At 39.3% G+C, this 21,334-nt stretch overlaps 1 non-coding gene across 1 annotated transcript; it reads right to left on the bottom strand.

Annotated features, from left to right (window-relative positions):
* Positions 1–3,765: 3,765 nt before the first annotated feature.
* On the bottom strand, positions 3,766–3,838 carry trnar-ccg. The gene has a single exon. It is a non-coding gene; the product is annotated as a tRNA-Arg (tRNA).
* Positions 3,839–21,334: the final 17,496 nt, after the last annotated feature.

Genomic DNA, 21,334 nt, shown 5'->3' with positions numbered 1-21,334 from the left:
TGTTTTGACTCACTGTGACATTCAGGTTGTAAAAAAGATGATATCTTGCCCGCAAACTACTGATCCAATCAGCCTCATATTTTGTGTGCACATTTATGACTGTATGCTCAAGGACCTCTGGTGATTGCAGTGATTCATAACTGCTGGAAAATCTGTTTTATACCATCTTTGACTGCTGACCCCTCACTCCTCTTGATGACCAGTAGGAGCCACAAGTTTTCCAGTAATCATCTCAGCTTCAAATAAAAAACTTTACTGTCTTTTGCAGGACACATTTTGGCCTTTGTCAGGGCTAAAAACTGATATCCAAAGACGTTTGGTCTCACTTTGAGCCAGCTGCATGTGCAGATTAATTCCATGCTTGATATGTCATGATCCACTAATATCAATACATCTCCATATTTTGCTATTTTGCTGCCATCTTGAATGTAAGAGAACCCAGAGGGACAATTCCAATAGACACAGCTGCACAGCAGTCTGTCCACTGCACAGTATTATTCCTCGCCCCTTCATCTTCTAAAGTCATCATATACTGCCGCTTTTGCAGTGATTTTGGCATAAGATCTCAACACCAAAAGCCCCCTTCACGGCTGTATGATATGCTACTGGGCAGCATCAGCTGAGAACACAGCGGGAAAGAAGTGTCATGTTATGATACACCGCTGAATGGCCGGATGGCACCTGCCGCAGCAGCATGATACGTGGACAGAGGGCATCAGGTGAGAATGTGGCCGGATGGAACCTGTCATGTCCGCTTGATGTGTCGATAGACGGCATCAGGTTGCAATACTGACCACCGTTAACGTGGTAATAAAGATTAAAAAAGGAGAATGAGGGTCTCTATAGTGAATGGATCTAACAAACCCTGGACTTTCATATGGGAGTCAGGTGTTCGCTTCCCACCTGAATGTTTTTCTACACCTAACCGCATGCCTTTTTAACCTAAACCTAAACATCTGTGCCCTTGCTGCTTAATTCTAAGCATGCACTCTTGCTGATGTCCTGATGTTGATTACCATGTGCTTTTGTTGCCTAAACATAACCAGGAAACATAATCCCACCTTGTGCTTTTGTTGACATCCGGAGGCATCAGTGACAAACACTGAAGAATACCCTTAGAGAGTAAGTGGGCAGTTAATGGTTTCTTTTCTTGTCTGCTTTAATTGTGTTATTTCCTACATTGCTGTACTGTAACTTACAAAGTTAATACCGTGACACGTCCAGTTATGACCGACATGAATCAAAGTCATCAAAATCAGTTTGGAATAAAGCTTGATTTAGAATAATTTGTTTCAGTTGAACATACATTCATCCTCATAACTACATTTTATCTGAAGCATGTTGGTTGAGATCAACACGATACATCAACGTCACAGGGTTTCTGAGTTGTTAAGCTGTTCCTTTGGGTGCTATTAGGGGGCACATTATTGGAAGAATAATGTGTTAAATGGCATTTGCTTCTTGCAATTAGTGTGATCCACATAATACAAACATGCGGTTTTTTGACACAGGTGGGACTTGAACCCACAATGTCCTGCTCTGAAGACTGGTGGTTTATCCATTGCACTAAGGCCAGTGTACCCCAGTGGGTTACCAATAATGCAGCCCATAACAATAAAAGAAATATTGTCAGACAATGAAATGAAAACGCTGCAGGACGGTGCCTTGTTGAGTCTGCAGAAGTAATCCAGTCCACTGAGATAAACAAAGAAAAAAATAGCTTTATGTGGTTTTCATCTGTAATTCAGTGTCAGTTGTTGGGGCTTTCTTTCAGAGTTTACCAAACTGGGCTAATGAGCCGAAGTTGTAAACTTTCTCAGCCTTGCAGACAACATCCTACACATTTCCCCAGAGGTCTTTAAATCAAGGTTCTGGTGCCTGTTTACCCACAAAAAGTTTGATGCTTTTCTTAAGATGTGTCACTATCAACTATGCAGCATCATAAACATTATTTCCCTGGGAGGTGAAAAGAAATGGTGCAGTATCTTGCCTCACTCCTGCATAATGAGCTGTTCCCCACAGAGTGTGCCACACAGAGGATGTGAGTTAAGGAAGACTGCAGCTCCCTTTACTTCTTACTCTCTAGTTACTTCATCAATCATGTGGTCGAAGAAATTAGAAATCTGTCCATATCTACCACAGACCAACCAAACAACTGATCTATACATTAACATGAAAGTCCAAGTATATAAATAAATGCAGTCCAAAGCAGAGGAGTGGTTACCAAAATTGTGCATAGCAGAGAGCCAGAGGAAAAAGGCCGGCAGACTTGGCGTGGGACGTTTATTAAATTATGGACATCGGCCATCTTGCTGCTCTTATGTTTTGCCTTATAAATACAGAAGGACAGATGGAGCTGATTATATTAAGCAGCTACACAGAGCAGCATAATGCATGGCTTGTCTTTACTGAAATCTTCGTGGACACTGACCACCAAACACACAACATTGAACCAACATAAGAGGTATATTAGAGGACTTCCAGAGACGTATTATAGTTATGTGTATTTGTATGAGGACAAAGTTTTTAAAAAAAAGTACAGCAAAGGTCAGATTTTTCAAGGGAATTTTTTTGCATTGGATTTAATTGGATTCAATTGCTAGATACTATTAGAGGCGCAAATTACTAGTCCATCAATAATCCGAATTAAGGAAAGAGTCCTAAAAAATGACTCAGAGTTTAGCAAATAATAAATGACAACAATTTATAGAACCAATCTCCATGAGTGAGTTTTTGAGATCTTTATGAGTCTGGACTGAAAAAAGCAAAGTAATACTTGGAAGCTTTGAATGGTTGGACTCAACTTTGAACTGGCAAAACTGTTGGTGCTTGTACCAAAAATATATTAAACAAAGAGGGGGTAGCGGAAAGTGCCAGCTTATGCTGGAGGTCACTGGAGGAAGAATGGGAAAGAAAAAAACAAGCTGTGGCTGACTTTTCTTGGCGAGGGACCCTGATGACCATCTGCACATATTTCTCTGGTCACTCAGCTGTTTGGGAGTTTAACGGACATGAGGTGACTGTCAGGGAATGCCAATTTAAGTCAGTGTTAGAGAAATAAAGAAATATGTCTATAAAATAAATAGATGAGACAATAAATACATAAATAAATGCAAATATAAATATACCAATATTTATTCAATATTTTTAAATCAATGCATTAAAAAACTTTTTTTTAAAATGACTACTTTTTTTATTTATTTTAGGGGATTTTCATTTTTTAAAACCACATTTACATTCTTGTTCTTTTATTTACATTTCTTATGTGCAAATGAATGGAAGAGGGTTATGTTACAGATTCAGACCAAAGCAAAAGAAGAATATTCTCGCCAGCCAACCTGTGGTCCCTCGATCAGTCTTCCCGTCCCATGTTACTGCTTTTCTGGCAAGTTTGCTGATCTGGTGTTTCAGGATCAGATCGCAGACTGAATTCAAGTTGCTACAGCCGCTTACTGAAAGTCAGTCAACAGCGCTGCTCTCCGCTCTCCTTCAGTTGAAGTCTCTAGTCTGTCATATTTTGAAGATGGACAGTTTGCTGCTGTGGCAACTGGCATTCAGCAGCCATAAGACGAGCATTTGGGGGTCAGAATGGACTGGTGACCACTGGGTCTAACAGGTTTAACTGCAGCAACAGAGGGTTTGCTGATCCAGCAGGACAACCCAGACCCAGGCATGAACCTGTCCTATCAAACAGTCTATCACTATCATCAATAACACACCATCACCACAGATTTTAACCTTCACATCATAAGAAACAGTATTAGACAACCCAGGTGGGACTTGAACCCACAATCCCCAGCTCCGGAGGCTGATGCCTTATCCATTAGGCCACTGGGTCACTGTGAAGGCAGATACAGCAAAAGGAAATAAACAGGGATTGACAGGTTGAAATGGTTATCAATTTTGTTGCTATTTAATTGCATTAAACTAATTACATTAAATTTCCTAATTACATTGATGTCTAAGAGAGAAAACACCTGAATATAACACTAAGTAGTACTTTGAGCTGCTCTGTAAAATTAGATAATATCAGTCAGCCTAAATGGGCCAATACTCTCCATTAGTTATGCCTGTTGGAGGGCCAAACAGCTATTGTCTCCTGGGAGAGACTGTCTACAAATGTGCAGTTAACACCATATTTAACCGTTTAACACCTGGATTGACCTGGATCAGTTTTGTTGTGCTGCATTCAAACAGCTTTCACAAGCCATTAAACCTCTGAAACCTGAGGAAACTGGTTTGATTTCATATAAAACTTAGAAGATATGCAAATTAGAAATTTGTAAGGAATGTCATGTAAATTGAAAAAAAAAACCTAAAATTTTTATAATTGTTACGTGTTAACAAATTTACAAATATGTTTTTTTAAATTTTGTTTGTTTGTTTTTTCACCTCTTTGTTAAGGTCTGTTTGTTTTTGTTTTGTAATCTATTTTCTTTTTTCTTTTTTTTTCAGGTAATTTTCTTATACATTTTTTAGCCAATTTCTTGCTAATTTTTGGCCATTTCTTGAAAGTTACTCATATCCACCTTCCCATATTTTTGAAAGAAAACCATATCACTATATTCGACATAAATCATGGCAGCCTGGAATGGGATGACTCTTATAATGACCTCCTTTTCCAAAGAAGTGATCCTGGGTCAAGATTCAGTTATTTCCGCCGAATATGAAAACACCCTTAAACGGTATTTAAGTATGTGGCAATTCCAAACAGCCTCTCTGACCTCAAAACACTGACCAAGTAGGTCTTATTCACTGAAACACATTTTTCACCACACAGCTAAACAACCATGTCTTAGTCTTAACAGCTGGCCAAGGTACACACTGACACATTTAAATGCTTCAGGCAGAATTTGGAAATCTTAACAATCTGTTTGAATAAATGAACATTACCACAAACTATGCACGGATGCTCTGTGAAATGTCCAGCACATGAACAGTATGTTGGCCTTGACTGGATCAATGTGTGTGTGTGTGTGTGTGTGTGTGTGTGTGTGTGTGTGCGTGCGTGCATGCGTGCGTGCGTGCGTGCACATACTTTTATACTGAATCTAGCAACCTTGGATGAGTTCAGAAACATACTGTTGGAGGTTAACACATCACATGCGTCTTCATAAACAGGGCCAAACCACACAATAGATTCTGTTCAGCTTTTGCAATAATAATGTAGCCTAGGCTTTTGTGGGTGTACGAGTGTGTGTGTGTGTGTGTGTGTGTGTGTGTGTGGTAATAACTTTGTCCACAGCAACATGAAATCCACTTAATCTCCATCCAGTAGTTTACTTGCTGTCCTCAGGGCTGCTAGATTAAAACATCTTCACTGCACTCACTGAACCATGCATGCTGGCCGCACAGTAGTGTAAGCAGTGTCCTCGCGAACAATGGGATTTACAAACCAATTTTTCACAGTTATGAAACAACTCAGTACATGCCATGGATGCAGGCTAAGATGAATTGCATTTATCATCATCACTCAGAAAAAGCCACAGGAGCGTGAAGGGAAGCTGCTGTTGTTCTTGACACGGACCACAGGCTGCTGAGACAGTAGCATGAATTGCATCCAACTCTTAATTAGTTGGGATCTTGTTTATAATATCAAGTTGAATTGTAATTTTTAGGAACAGAAGTATATAAACAGAGCAGATATGTAGCTGTAACACTGAAAGTTGATCACCTTGAATCCACTATGTAAATATGGTGGAGTACAACTGTACTGCATGTTTGAAGCATGGTACAAAAAAACAAAAAAAGATCAGTATAAGCAAGTTGCCCCTTTGTGGTAATTTTATGGGTGTGCATTGTTTAATAACTCATCCAATTACATGTTATTAAGGCACAAAGTTCTGCATATTCAAGGGCAGGGCCATATGAATGACAGGCTGTCTGCTAAAGGTGTACCCCCACAGCGCTAGCCTCTTGTCCAAATATGATTCATTTTGGCTCCAAAAAAACAAGAGGCAACAACCAAAATGCCAAACTTCAGGCTTCAAAACGGCAGTCCACAAACAACTGGGTGATGTCTCAGCAGCTATGTCCATTATTTATTAAATATACAATCCAGAAACAGTATTTTACTTTCCTTAAAAACTCAAAAAGGAAGGCGATTTATTTTTCCTGTCTGCTTCCACTTTAACTTGTTGTCATGTCAGCTGTTCATCCAGCATGCAGTACATCTGATGTTGGCATTAGATTGAAAGGTATCCTCAAGTGATGGAGGAATTTGTATTGCAAATTTCATGGCAATCCATCCAGTACTTGTGAAAAATTACTAGACACAAGTGTTGGACAAAGAGTGGTGGACTCTTTCCATAGAGCCAAATGTTGAGGTGGATAAAAACAGCTGCCTGCACTTGACTCTCTCTATACTGATGAAGGCTATCTCCAAAACTGACAGCTGTGAAACCCCAGCGGGACAATGCTCTGCCTAATAACAATTGAAGCCCCTTTCCCACTGGACAAAAATGCAGGAACATCCTCTAACATCTGGCTTTTTTCTTCAGTAGCAAAGGTTGCAATCAGTATTCATTACCGGAACAAATGATTGTGCAGACTCTGCTTGGGTGTTTATCGGATCTAGTTCTGATCAGCAGTAATGGAAAGATGAAAGATCCAATTTTCATTTAATTATTGGTAACTTTTGAGACACTTTTTCTATCCCAGGAACAAGGTCTCTTCATCTCCATCCAAGCAGTGTTTAAAAATGGTTACAAAGTCTGCACAGAATTTGACAGAGTCTGAATAACTAGTGGATATGAAAAAAGAGCTAACATTTTCACTAATCCTATTTTCCAGTCCATTTGTGACGTTGAGCATGAAACACCAGAAAAAAAATTGCCTACACTTAGCAAGACTGTTCTCACTCCCAACTCTTTAAATACTGATATTTGATCAGTGAACCTCGGTGGCAGACAACAGCACACAGAGGCATCCTTAGCAGCGGTATGATATGCACTTGACAGCAGCTGTTTTTGACACTGTGAGCGGCCATCATTGTATAAAGAGAGAGAAAGTCCACATAAACTGAATGGGAGTGGAGGCAGATGGGTCAAACAACCATGGACTTACATCTGAGAGTCTGTTGTATGTGTCCCGTGTGAAACCAGAAGTCAAGTTATTTTTAAATGACAGTGTATAGTCTGCTAGTATGTGCAGCGTGCTATGTTAATGATGTATGTCATTTGATGTAACATTATATGAGTAACAACCATACTTAAGCCAAACCGACATGTTTTTTTCAAAACCTCAACACAGACTTTTGAATCCTAAACTTCAGGAAGTATACTTAAAAACAAAGTGTTTTACCTACGTTGTAAGCACATTTTGAAAAAGACTGTATGCATTTAACAACCATAAATTGTACTTTTCCTGTAGAAATTGAAATGTATATGACACAATGTATGTAATGAATGGAAATTAACACACCATCCCGACTCTGCATGCACCAATTTTGGTGGAAAAAGGGTTAAAAGTCAGAGATACTTTGAGATCTCCGACTGACAGTCAAATGGAAACTTTTGTTTGAGACTGCCCACAGGCATTTCAGTTAATGGAATTAATGGACAGAGACAGAATAATAAACATCAGAGTTTGGCTTCTTTACTTCACCTTTTTTTAATGACTTTATCTTAGTCATCAACTTGGACAAAAAAAAGGACTCAAGACTTAAATCGTTTAATCCTATAAAATCACAATAATTTTGAACCAAACTTCAAACAGCTGCAACACTAATGTCATATTTAGCTTTACTGTATTTGACACTGTTGTTTAATCGAACTTTGACTCACTCACTGTGCTGCCATGAGGAAAAAATCCAGCCAGCTAGTGTTTTCTATTAAAAAAACCAAAACCTTTTGTGCTTCGTTATTTTCCACCTTCTCCATCTCTCCATTGCTCCCCTGGGCTCCTCTCCCTTTAGTTCTTTGCAATGATGGGTTAAACAGCTGAAGGCAGTGTGTGTTTTCATTGCGGTTTGGATTTATCTTGGGAATAGTGGTTAGACTGGGAGAGAAGGAGGATGTGGGAGGAGGCTGTTGAAAGTGTGTAGAGATCCACAAGGAAATTTGGACAGAGAAGGAGAAGCAAAGGAGTACTATAGACAGACAGAAGGATAAGGAAAGAAGCAAGACTTTGAAGCACACATTTTATACAGGCTGTGTACCATATCTATGCTAATAGAGAGGTAAAGTCGTGCCCCCTGTCCTCACTAGCCTCAAACAAGTTTCTGCAACTGAAGTTTTTTGTATTAATCTTTCTAAAAAGCTACAACACGATACTAAATTTGAAAAACACGGTCTGACACTGTGCCAGTGGCTTAAGGGGGATTTGTAATTGTGCATTAGAGGGTTACAGCTTGAGCTTGAAAGAAACTCTGAATGATAAAACACACTAAGTTACTGAAGATAGAGGGTAAAGTTTATGTATTAATAAACTTTATATCTGGGAAAAAAGAAAAACAGGAAACATTAAGTGAAAATGAAGATGGTTCAGCTCTTGACAAAATATATATGTATACTCTGAGCAACTGGCGTTGTATAAAGAGTGCAAAAGTTGACATATGAAGGTTGGTTGTGGATGGGTCAAACAAACACAGGACTTTCACTGCCGTTTGTGTCCACTGTGAAACCAAAAGTCAACACTGAAAACCTAATCAAGGACGTTTGTTGCCTATGCGTTTTCAGAAAGTGTATAGATTGAAAAACCACTGTAGTGTTTTGTTTTTTCCTAAGTTTTATGACTTAACCTGCCAAACTCTGCTGTAACTGGCTGTGATCGGCTTGTAATCATCACGTCAACACGTCCAGGTTGGAGGTGGTTAGGGTGAGGGCAAAGAGGTCATGGTTAGTTAAAGTGACCCTGAAAATTGAAGTCAGAAAAAATCTAATCCCAATCCATGTTCTACACCCCCTAATGATTGTATTTTTTGTTAAATGTCACAAACATGACAAAACAATGTATCTTTAGTTTACTGAGGAAAAAGTGCTTGACACACTGTAAAACACTGGTTTGCCGAGTTTTTAGGGCAGCAATTTGATTGCAGAAAATGTCAACTGTGCATTTACAATGCCCTTAAAGGGTTACAAAAAGTAATGCTAGAGAGATACAGAGAGCATCATAGTCTGATGTACAGAGCCACTGCCAAGTATTTGACAAGCTGGGAGTGAGAATGTGCTGTATTTACAATCCAGGAAAGATCTCAAAGGCTTATCAGATGTGAAAACACTGCACAGCGGTTTGTAATTCTCTCAGACAGGATTCTACAACTCTGTCAAACTTATCATGGTGGCAGTTATTTTAGCTTTCATTGCAAAGATTACCCAGCAGTAGAAGTACAGCCTTTCTACAAAAAGTAATCGACCGAAAATGTGTGTTTGCATGTATGTGATTGTCCAACAAAGAGGGTGCAGTGAATTTGAACACAGAGCTGTAGTCTGTCTGAACTTAACCTCAGGAGAGTAAAGTAACATTTTAAACTACCAGCTACTGAAGCCCTTTTTGTCTGGCTTCAGCACTGAGCTTTTTTGAGAACCGTGTACTGATGAGCTTCTCCTACAAGTTCCTACACTTCTGCACTTCACAGAAGTGTGTGGAGGTGCCTTTGGCAGGTGAAAACCTTTATGACATTTTCAGCCTTGAAATGCAGACTTTTAAGGAGGTAGCCAAGCCCCTGTAATTGGACGCAGCTTGTGTATATACCTCTAAATTAATGTGAATCAGGTGTGTCTTGTTTTGGAGCTGGGATGCTCCTGGCTTTTTAATACTGCAGCCCCATTTCTGGCTATGGAGCTATTTAATTAGAATTTTTAACCAGAAAAAATAAATACAACAAAGAAAGAGAGACACAGCAGCATAACAACACCAACAAAATCAATGTTTCTGAGTGCATTTTAGTTATGTATACATACAACACTGATAAAAGAGTGAGCACAAAGAGAAAAGTAAGCTCAGAAGCAAGAAGAAAGGATGATTTTCTTGAGAGTCTTGAAACACTTGTGTGCATTTTTTTCTCACGCCAAAAGCAAAACACAGACACGAAAAATTAAATACATACCGAAACTTGTGTATGGAAAATCACGGCAAACCATACACACACACACAGGGATGAGTCATCATAAAAAAAGTATCCTTTACTTTTGTTTGAAAGACAGACATGTGAGGGTGTTACATAAACACATTGTACTGTTTGTGCTTTGTGAAGTTTTTATTTTTCTTTATGTTTGAGAACTAAGGCAAAAAGGAAGAGAAAAGGCAAGAAAAAGAAAGAGTGAGACTTTTTTTTAAAAAAAGAGACAAAGGTAGAAAAACCTCATTATATTTTCTGACTAGTAGTCTGACCCACATCCACACTCCCTCTGAAATTTAACTTAAAAACTTTACAGGGCTGCAGCCACAGAGGGAGTTTATTGTTACAAAAGTAAGGAAGTAAGCGCAAAAAATGAGGGAAAGCAACACTAATTTGGATCAATTGGAAAGCAAGCAATAATGGTTTGTTTTAAAAGTTAATTGGTAATATAGATTTATATAAATTGATCCCACAACATTGCTTAACCAACATTTTAAAACTGATCAGCTGCACTCTCATTTATAGTTAGTGAAAAACCGACACTTTGTCTCACCCATCATACGTCTCATAACGGCGCACAGGCTTTACTATGAAAAGGTTATCATAAAACGCTTTAAGTGTGCAATGTTTCGTTTTTGTCAGAAGGTCACAGTTTTACTCTAATGCATTAATCACTTGTATTAAATGTCAAAAGCTGAGTATAACAGTCATATACTTATGGTAAGTAAAATGGAATTGTGTCAGAGTAGGTGTGGGAGGTTGAGAAATAGAAACAAAGGCAAAAGTACAAAAAGAGGGTTGTATAAGAGCTAAGGGAACAGTAATATGAGTCAGAAAAAGACAAGAGGATGTGACAGCACAGAGAAAGACAGGCGATACGACCAGAAAAAAGAATAAAAGGGAAGAAATCAGAGAGAAAGACAACACAGAGGGTGAGCTTTCTTTGATAAAAACAGAGTGTAGGAGGAGAACACGGGAATGAAACAAACAGACAGAAAATGACCCTAAAGCCACAGGATGGAAAACTTCATGTATGCGTGCTCCAATCAAATAGACAGCATAACCGGGAGATGAAAAGAGCTAAACGGTGAGAGGGAGTGGGGGTGGAGAGCAAGGAGGACAGAAGATGACAGAAGGAAGAATGAGGAGAAAATTGGACTGAAAGAGTGAGGCAGATATTAAAGTGGAAAAGAGATGGAAGAAGGAAAATGGTGGGCGTGAAATGACAAAGAGAGACCGATGAGGGGATATTATCTTTTACAATGTTCAGTGAGATCTCAGAATAGTCAGAATGGAAGGAAAGCCTGTTTCTTTTTGCAACCCTACACTTTTTGTTTTGGTTCTAAGTTCATATATGGGAATGCAGCCAGTCAACTGTTGTAATACGAAAGACTGATATGTTTTATCTAATAGGTTAATAATTCTAGATATAATCATCCGTTGGTTGCAGGAGCAGCAGGCTGAGCAAAGCCCAGCAATGCTTTCCAGCTCCTTCAAGGGTATCCAGAGGCTTTTCCAGGCCAGATGAGATATAAAATCCCTCCCAACTCTTTCTCATTCTGAACTCAATCGAGGTCTCCATCAGTGCTTTCAGAGTAGGAGTGTGATGCCAAAAGCCATGTTCCATGTCGGATTCCATTACCGAGATACCGAGATACTTGAACTGCTTCACTTTGGGCAGAAATGTTCTCCCCACCCAGAGGGGAAATCCATTGTTTTCCGGAGGAGAACCATGGCTTCAGACAAGGAGGTTCAAACTCGGCTGAAAACTGCCCCAGTGTGTGCAGAAGGTTGTGGTGTGATGAAGCAAAGAGAACCACATCATCTGCAAAGAGCAGAGATGCAATTCTGAGGTCCCCAATCCAGAACCTTCCTCCCCTCGTCGCCACATTAAGTTCCTGTCCATGAATATCACAAACAGAATCAGTGACAGGGGAAAATCCTGGCCGGCACCTACTAGAAATGTGTTTGACTTTGGTTTTGCAAGGACTGGATTGCTTGTTGATATGACGCTGGTACCCCATGTTCCTACAATATCCCCCAAAATACTCCCAATGAGACATGGTTGTAAGCTCTCTCCAAGTCCACAAAACACAATTAGACTGGTCTGGAATCAGAGGTTTGACACTCAGTTGGAGCCTCCTTTCCAGCACCCTGGCGTAAACTTTCCAAGGATGGCTGAGAGGTGTGATACCCCAATAACTTGAACACACCCTCCAGTCACCTTTTTATAAACATACCTAATCATAGTACTGAATTTATTTAAAAAAAAATAATAAAAAAATAAACATGTTCTTATTGTAAACAGTCAAGTACAAGGTCACACTACCATATAGCAGATAAATCTGCCTTTGCTTACAGGAATTTCTGCATTAAACGCATGCGCAGTAGTAAAAAACACACTTGACAATAAACTCCTAGTTCACTTTTTGCACTATACTGATAAGAAAATCCCTAATTCTTCACTTTGCAGAAGTCAGCCAGCTGTCTAAAGGTCCACTGGTATCTTTTTGCAGAGTGACTAAGTGCCTGAGCCTGAACACCTCCTTCTAAGTGTTACAGAGTGTTTGGGCGAGGGAAGGATTTCTTTGTCTTAATGAATTGGTTTGTTCACTGTCTGACAGTGTTATCATTAAGTTGCTGTTTATCTGTGGCAGGAGTTAAGGCACCACAGGCCTTATCTCACCCACACAGGTGAAATGTTGTCCCCTCTGGCATGTTTGCAAAGTAAGAAGCCAACGAAATTGCAATGAACTGAGAATTCCACCTTGACTTTCCGGTTTATTGTATATTTCTGTGAGGTTAAATGTAATCCAGTTCAGCAGCCTTATCTTTGTGAAGCTTGTAATGTTTGGTTTGTGTTGATGTTCTTTCAGTACTGTTTTGTATTTCCACTGCAATGCATATTCCTATATTAAATTCAGTTTAATTAAAAGTAAAATGAAAAGTTAAGTGTGGAATAACGTGTTAGTCCCTGTGCATCCAAATTTGGCTTGATATAGTTGATTCGAAGCAGAACAGTCTGCTGAAGGTTGTTCCAAGGTTTATGTGTCTGACTCATAAACGCAGAGTTATTGGAGACAGGGGCTACAAAACATTTCACTTCTTCTCCAGTGCATGTTAAATGAAATGGAAACTAGATGTAGAGAGTGACAGGTTTATGAAAAAGACATGGGACGGCTGAAATTTTAGGCAGTTGGTGACAGAGACTATATTAGAACCCAATTTGCTAGAAATATCTATATTTTAAAGCCATGTCACAGTTTTTTTGCACTGTACTTCTAAATGTAACTTTTTGTGCAGAGCAAAAATCACACAAATTAACACATTTCATTTTCATTCTCTTTAGGTTGAGGATGGTTTTTAAAGGTATACTTTGTGCCAATTGAGCACCTTTTAAATACAGCAGCCTTCCTGATTATTGTTGCTGACCTTGGCCATGGTGTACCCATTTTCTGGTGGCTACTTCCAGGAGGATAATGCCCATGACACAAAATCAAATAATCTCAAACTGAACTTTTTGACAATAGGTTCACTGTGCTAAAAAGGCCTCTACAGGTCACCAGATCTCAACCCAATACAGCACCTTTGTTGTAAAATGGGAGATTGGCATCATAGATGTGCAGCTAATAAATCTGAAACAACAGCCTGATGCAGTCATGTTTGGGAATGTTTCCAGCACCTTGTTAAATCTATGTCATAAAGAATTCAGCCAGTTCTGAGGGAAAAGGTTGGTCCAAAGTGGACTACCAAAGTATACCTAGTAAAGTAGCCGGTAAGTGTATATATGGTAATATTGTCCATATTTCACAACCTAGTCTCACTCCAAAGTTGTCACAAGCTGACAGTCCATCAGTGACCTTCCATGTCAACCTATGACCTTCTAGGTATCCTTGGGTTGTCAACCCATGATGTTGCGAGTTTGGAGTGAAAACAGGTAGGGTAACCAATCTAAGTAGCACAAATGCACTCTTAAGACAGGTGAGTGGGGGGATGGATGGGTCCCACAAACAATGGACTTTTGTGTGGGAGTCCAGAGTTCATGTCCCATGTCCATGCACTCTGTGTGGGTGTGTGTGGGTTTTCTACACATTACCATGTGCCTCTTTTGCCTTAATCTAAACATCCATGATTTTGGTGCCTTATTCCAACTACCATGACAGTCAGCACTGTTGTGTGAACATTCGTTGACATAACTGTAACGGACTGTGCCATCTCACTACATGGATTTTTCTGACATCACTGTAGTGACATCCCAGAAAACGTCATAGGTTGACATGGAAGGACACTGACTGACCGTCACCGTGACGGGTTCGGAGTGAGACTGTGTTGTATTTCATACTTTGATCCAATGCAAAAGGTGCTTTGTGCTGTTCTACAAGACTTGAACATGCAGAGAGGGGTTAGGCATACCTAAATTCTCATGAGCAGTAAACTTCAGAACACCAAGAACCATTTTTTCATACATTTGCAGGAAACTACAGGTTAGTGAGCTCATAAAGTACTTCAACAGACAGAAACAGACAAGAGGCCAATTGTAACTCAGAGTCACAGAGACAAGTAAACTAAACAAAGGCACACAGAAAGAAACCTTGGTGTATACAGTGGGGGCCAGAGCTAAGTCTGTTGCAGTAAATCAGAGTCATTCAATGTCATGGCTGCCGACTGAAGCTCCACCGTCGCTGAGTGTGTTTGTTCTCGGGAGAAATTCAAGGATGAAACAAGACATGTATTCAAAGTGCTGATAAGAGCTGGAACCACATCGCACAACAAAACTTTGATATTGAACGATTCTGCAGAAACTGTATTATGGTCAATGAGAATGAAAATGAGAATGTTTTTGAAAAGTCAGTATGGACACATTGCATCTACACTATGGTAGAGGTTAAGCAAAGAACTCAGTCATGTAAATAAACTATGATTGAGCAATCAAAACAACAGGTAAAGAATTCCTTTTTTTTTCTTTACTTTGCATTTGACTAACTGAAGGACACTTCTTCCTGCTTTGACAGTGAACATTATAAACGTAAGTTGAATGCTGCAATACAGTTCAATATGAATGAAGTTCTTATTGTTTGGACAAATGTAAAATAAAGGGAGATAAATGGAAAAAGTCAAAGATAGAAAGACATAATGACAATAATGGATGAAAAGAAGCAAGTATGTATATAAGTACATCTTTATGCAGTCACAGGATACTTAACAGATTCAACCAGCTGTGTATCATAACAATGTGGGTAGTATGTGTAAATAAACTGATCAATTTCCCTCCATCTTACAAGCACCCACACCTCTCTGCTTGCATTTTTGCTGGCTTTAGGGCTATTGCTCAATATACAGATTGAACTCCTGCAATTTTGCATGCCTGCAACCACAGATAATAAGAATATAGGAACAGATCAAGAAAGTCCTGCCCCTCTCTCTCTAGTACAGTTCAGACTCAATCAGAATTATTTGGTAAAGCTAGGAAGTGCTGATTAAATATAAACCAAAATTAATGTATTGCCTGTTTTTTGTATGAAAGCACATATTAGTGCACAGTTTGGCTACAATATGATATATATAATATTTCCAGAGCCATAGTGTTTCATTGTGTAAAACTAAATGGTAAAACTAAGCAGTGCTGATCAAATATGAACCAAGATTCTGTTACTGTGTTTCTTATTTCTCCCATCAGAAACATATTTTAGTGCACTGTTAAACTGGAATTTGAGATTGCTTGTTACCAGGCTGCCGCCATATTATTTCCTGTGTCAAAACAACCAAGCTTACATTATGTCACCCACCAACAGGAGCGTGGATAGTTCCCATGCTGCGCAGTGCATTCTGGTAGTTGTAGATTTTCAAACTCTTGGCAAAAGCGAATTACTTCATCTCTTTTCCCCCATTTTCTCAGGTCCAGCACCAATTTCAAAAGTATTTGCATCTTTTTACTGCAGAGACAGACAAGTGTTATGAAAAGACCATATTTACAGCAGTGAAAAACTTATTTAAGGATCCTCAATATCTGATTTTATATCTGTGAAATCCTCCTCTTAAAAACTTTCCACCCACCAGTGTTTTTTCAGATGAAGTTCTCAAGCAAGAAAAAAAGTCTTTGAGTTACACATGCATGCACCATTTTAGAGGGAGTCTGACAAGTGGAATTAAAAAAAGCAATGAAATGTGTTAGTGTGTGTGTTTCTGGATATTTGTGTGTGTTACACCCATAACTACACTCGCACATGTGCTGCGCCTCTGCAATTAGCTTTACACGTCACAAAGGTAGCTCTTAGCTTTTAGCTAATTTATTACTCTCAACCATGCACACACACACACACACACACACACACACACACACACACACACACACACACACAAAGGGGCAGGAGAGGCATTCAAAAGAGACAAAGTAAAAGAGAGAAAGACATAATGCAGTGACATATAGCTCACACTACCTTCCCTCTAAATCATCACACACACACACAGCTAACTCCCCCAGTCTCTCCCACCATCTGTCTCATCTTCTTCCATGTTGAGTTTCCACAGATGGGACCCAAAGGTGTCACACAGAGCTGGGAGATGATACAACAATGATAAAAAAAAAAAAAAAAAATCTGGCAAAGATGTTGAGAGGAAAAGCGGAGCAGAAAGACACACACAGAACAAAAGACAATGTGACAGAGGGACAGGCGGTGTGGTAAAAGTTTTATATTCATACAGGAGGTACCAGATGGATTGTGAATACTCTGATATGGGAGTCGCTTGGAGGAGCACATATTCACTTACATCACTCTCAAATGTATTATGACAATGGTTACAGGGAATATTTCACCACAATGAGAGTTACATCTGTAGCTCACAGCTACACTAGGCAAGATGTTAAAGGGGAAGTGCAACAGTTTTTATCAACATGTACAATCAAAAACCTTGCACACTGTGTCTGATGCATTTTATTGATCGATTTGTTGCAAAAAATTGCAATACACGACAAAAGGGAAAAACATGTGCCCCCCTGCTTCTCTCTACTGGAGTTAGCTCCCTAGCTGTTTCCAATCTCCCACATTTGGCATTGGCACCATGGCTCCCTGAAAGGACTGAGTTGTTCTCATGGGTGGATTACTGAAAAGGACTACCGGGAACAGGTCCAGGGGCTATGATGGCCTTCACTTGCAAAATATCACTTAATTAACATTTATCTGCCAGACAGAGACTCAAAATGACTATAAAGAAATGCAAAAAAGAACACAATGAGAAAAAAGCAACTACAAAGATACACAATGACCCACAGAGACAAAGATAAAGGGCAAAACAATCACAAGGAGACAAAAAATGACCACAAAAAGACTTAAAATGACCACACTGAAACACAAAATAACAGCCACAAAGCAACTACAAACAAAATGAGCATAAAGAGACACAAATGACTACAAAGAGACACTAAAAAACTACAAAGACACACAAAATCACAAAGAGATGCGTAACAACTTTAAAAATGAGAACATGTTGGAGATCACGATGTTTTCTCAGGGAGTGTCCACGCTCTTATTCCTTCTTCATGCCTATTGCCACACTCAGAGAAAGACTGGACCTGCTGATGATGGAGATTGTCACCAAGGTGTCCAAAATGAAGCTGCGCAAGCATGTGAAAGCCCTGGTGTTTGAGCTGTGCTGTAAAGACTTTTCAAACAGACGTTTTATACTGATTCCTTTCACATACACATCATCATTTGATCCATTGTTAATTTGAAAAAAATCATTTAATATTGGTACCACACACTATAAATAATACAGCCTCCGTATTTACTCCCTTATCTGTTTTTACAATGAACTGATCAGCTCAGCAAACTGAATGAACAAAGACATGATGAGTCACATCTGCAGCCAAGTCATGCAACACCCTGATCCTGCCTGGCCTGCTGTTAATGATAAATATGCATACATGCACAGTATAGCTGGAACCCCATAAGTAAAAGGGGAACTTTGGGGAAGGGCAGATTGACTTGGAACATATGGAGACCAAAAGCACAAAAGTACAATGATTGTAGATGAAATGAAAAGCATTTCGTGCCAAACAGGCATCCTCTGTAAGGAAAATGTATAGTAATGCTGGCTTTGAAGATTGCTGGTTTAACTCACAAGCCCGCTGGCTAAATGTGGGCTGAAGAGTGAGTGAGTGATAGCAGCCTCTTCTCCTTCAATAATTAGTGCTGAGGCTCTTTTTGAGCAATACACCCAACCCTGTGCTCTCCTTTTTTGATCTTTTAGTGTCTCTTGTCGTTTTGAATTATCCTCAATAGAGTCAGAGAATGCAACAGAGCCTCTGAAGTTCACAGAGTTTTCCAACTTTTGAATTGCTGTTGAATTCCTGAGGTGAATCTGCCGGAATAAACTTGAAATGATTCTTCACTTTAAAAAATTAAACAAAGATTTCAATCTCTATCAGTTCTTAGATATTTAAACAACTACTAGGATGAAATTTTGCACAGGCACATTCTTCAGATGATTTTTATTCTTCCCAATTGGATTTTACCATGGAGTTTTTTTATGCACTTTTATTTCTCTTATCTTGTCTTTTTTTTTAAATTTCATTTTGTTGAGTTGAGCTGAGTTGCCTCTGTGTATGAAATTTGCAATATCAGGCTGTTCTCATGCACTGGTCGTAGGTATATCAACAAAAAGTAATGCAGAAGAATTTGTATAAACAAAGTTATCTCGAGCCAGTGATTACTGTATAACTCACATAATGGGGAAGGCAGCCAATGAATTCACAAGAGTAAAGAAGGCAGTAGAATAAAGAGCAATAGTTCTTGTAACAAAGCAGATTGAGGTTGTGGATGGGTCAAACAAAACAGGACTTTCCCCCAGAGGACCCACGTTCATCTGCAGGAGACTAGTGTTTGTCTCCCATGTGATACCAAGTTAGTTATTTTAAGAAAAGTTGCCAAATTTCCTTTCCTAGACCTCACTTATGTAACTTTACTTGCCTTAACCTAACCTACATAACGTAACGTCACTTAAGTTAAAGTGAAAATTCCCAACCATGCAACTTTTCCTATAGCAGACAAAGGTAACATTACTCGCTTCATTGCTAAGCCATGTAACTTTACATAAAGTATGCAATGTAAAATGCCCAACCATGTTTCTTTTCCTAAACCTAGACTACATAACTTGCCAACAGGTTCTCATACCAAGTTGTAACATATTGCCACTTTTCAGTGGAGTTCAACATCTACACATTATGCTCCAAGTGTTCTTCTGTGTCTGCTCTTTACATTTAAGGATGCCACTACCATGATCTTGACACAAGCACATAGTGGGATTATCCTGCGCAAGGTTATGTTTAGGCCACAACATAGCAACCAATATTAACAAATGCACATGCTGGTACAGACTGTAAGAATTAAGGTAAGGAGGCACTTGGTAAGGTGTAGGAAAAAAAATCCATTACATTCAGACATGCAGCAAACAGCGGACTCCTGCATGAAAGTCCTGGGTCTGTCGGACCCATCCATAGCACCTCCTGCCTACCTTATAGGCACCCTTGTCCTCTGCCGTGCTTCATGCACACGCAAAATTTGGCTTTTGGCTCTATAGATGAATTAGTCTTTCTTTCTGTCATATCCTGTCATGTAAATGGCACAAAAGCCCCAACAAAAGAAGACCGCAGTCATAAAGTGTGAATGTGGGTAACTATGAGAAGGAATCAGCACCGAATTAGAGAATGTGTATTTGTAAAAGAGAATTGCCAAAACCCAGGGTGTCTCTTTGGGCACCTACTGTGGGGAGAGCATGAGCCACTCCCTGCACATCACAGGTCTGGACGGCCACAAACTAGAACAAACAACTTTAAAATCCAATTTATAAACGCTTCAGACCTGATGGGCTGTGACAGACATGCTTGTTATCACTGCTTTCTTTTTTTGTTGTTTTTGCACTTTTTATTGCTCATTGTTCTACACTTGATGGATTAAAGTTTTCTTTACGTGAATATGTGTGAAGGTTTTATGCCTTTCTGCATAACTGCCTCCAGTTTGGCACAAATCAAGCACTGCACTCTTGAACTTGTGTGCTCAGCAATGCTGCCAAAATAAAGGTGTCTAAATAAATAACAGTTTTCTCATGGAATTTTGCTGAGTTTGCAACTACTGCTTTGTTTGAGCAAATGCTTGTGTTTAATTTTGCAGATTAATATTAAAACAAGGTTTTAATTTTTTTATTTCTTCTTAGGCACATAGATCACATCAACACATACACAGTGCCACATAGTCGATATAATCATTGCGCGGGACAGTTGTATAGTGTTATTAAGTATACTTGATGGCTAACATTGTCCCTTTACAAGGTCTTCTCCAAGGTCTAACCCTCATAAAAAGTAATACAGGACTTGATATATTCATGTTATACCCTGTGTGTTTATACCACATATCTGTGTGTTCATCATTGTGTATGTATCTAATTTAAACCAGCTGTTTTCATCCAGTAGCATCAGTAGTCTGCACAGCACATTTACCTCCTGACCTTAGCCTAATCCTGATTTAATCTTTACCCTTGACCCAAATTTGACTCTTTAACTTTCAATAGTCTCTCAACTCTCAATGTGTAAGATAGAGGGAATTAGTGGCATCTAGCGGTGAGGTCTGCAGATTGCAACCAGCTGAAAGTTCTCCCAGTTAGAATGCCTCCAGTGTTCATTGTTCAGAAGGTTTTTACCGGGAGCCAAATTATCCACAGAGGTCTCTTCGTCTACATAACAAACAGACCAGGTAATTAAAACCGTTAAAAACACTGAAGAAAGATGTTAATAAATGGGTGCTTTTCTGACAGTCTCTTCATGAAAAGGCTGGTAATCCAACATGTTTTCATCCCAAATCGTCACATATTGCCACTTTGCAGAGGACCTCTGTGTCTTTATATTGTGCTCTTAGTATCCCTCTGTCTCTGCTGTTGACATTTCAGCATGCCTACTGTGATGTCAACAAAAGCACATGGTGGGATTATGCTGCATGTGGTTATGTTTATGCAACAAAAGCACATGGTGGGATTACGTTGCATGTGGTTATGTTTACGCAACAAAAGCACATGGCAACCAACTGTGGGACATCAAAAAAGCTCATGCTGCCACAGATGGTTAGGATTAGGCCAAAGAGGCACATGGTAGGGTGTAGAAAAAATCATCACATTCAGACAGGAAACAAAATACGCACCCCCACATAAAAGGGTTTACTGGATCCATCCACCACCTCCTGTGCCTGTCACATGGGGACCTCCATGCTCCTGATATTACATCATTAC

This window comes from Plectropomus leopardus, chromosome 4, assembly GCF_008729295.1.
Source record: "Plectropomus leopardus isolate mb chromosome 4, YSFRI_Pleo_2.0, whole genome shotgun sequence".
NCBI lineage: Eukaryota > Metazoa > Chordata > Actinopteri > Perciformes > Serranidae > Plectropomus > Plectropomus leopardus.
Note: the sequence above shows the minus strand (reverse complement) of the source record. Positions and strands in the feature narration are given on the sequence as shown.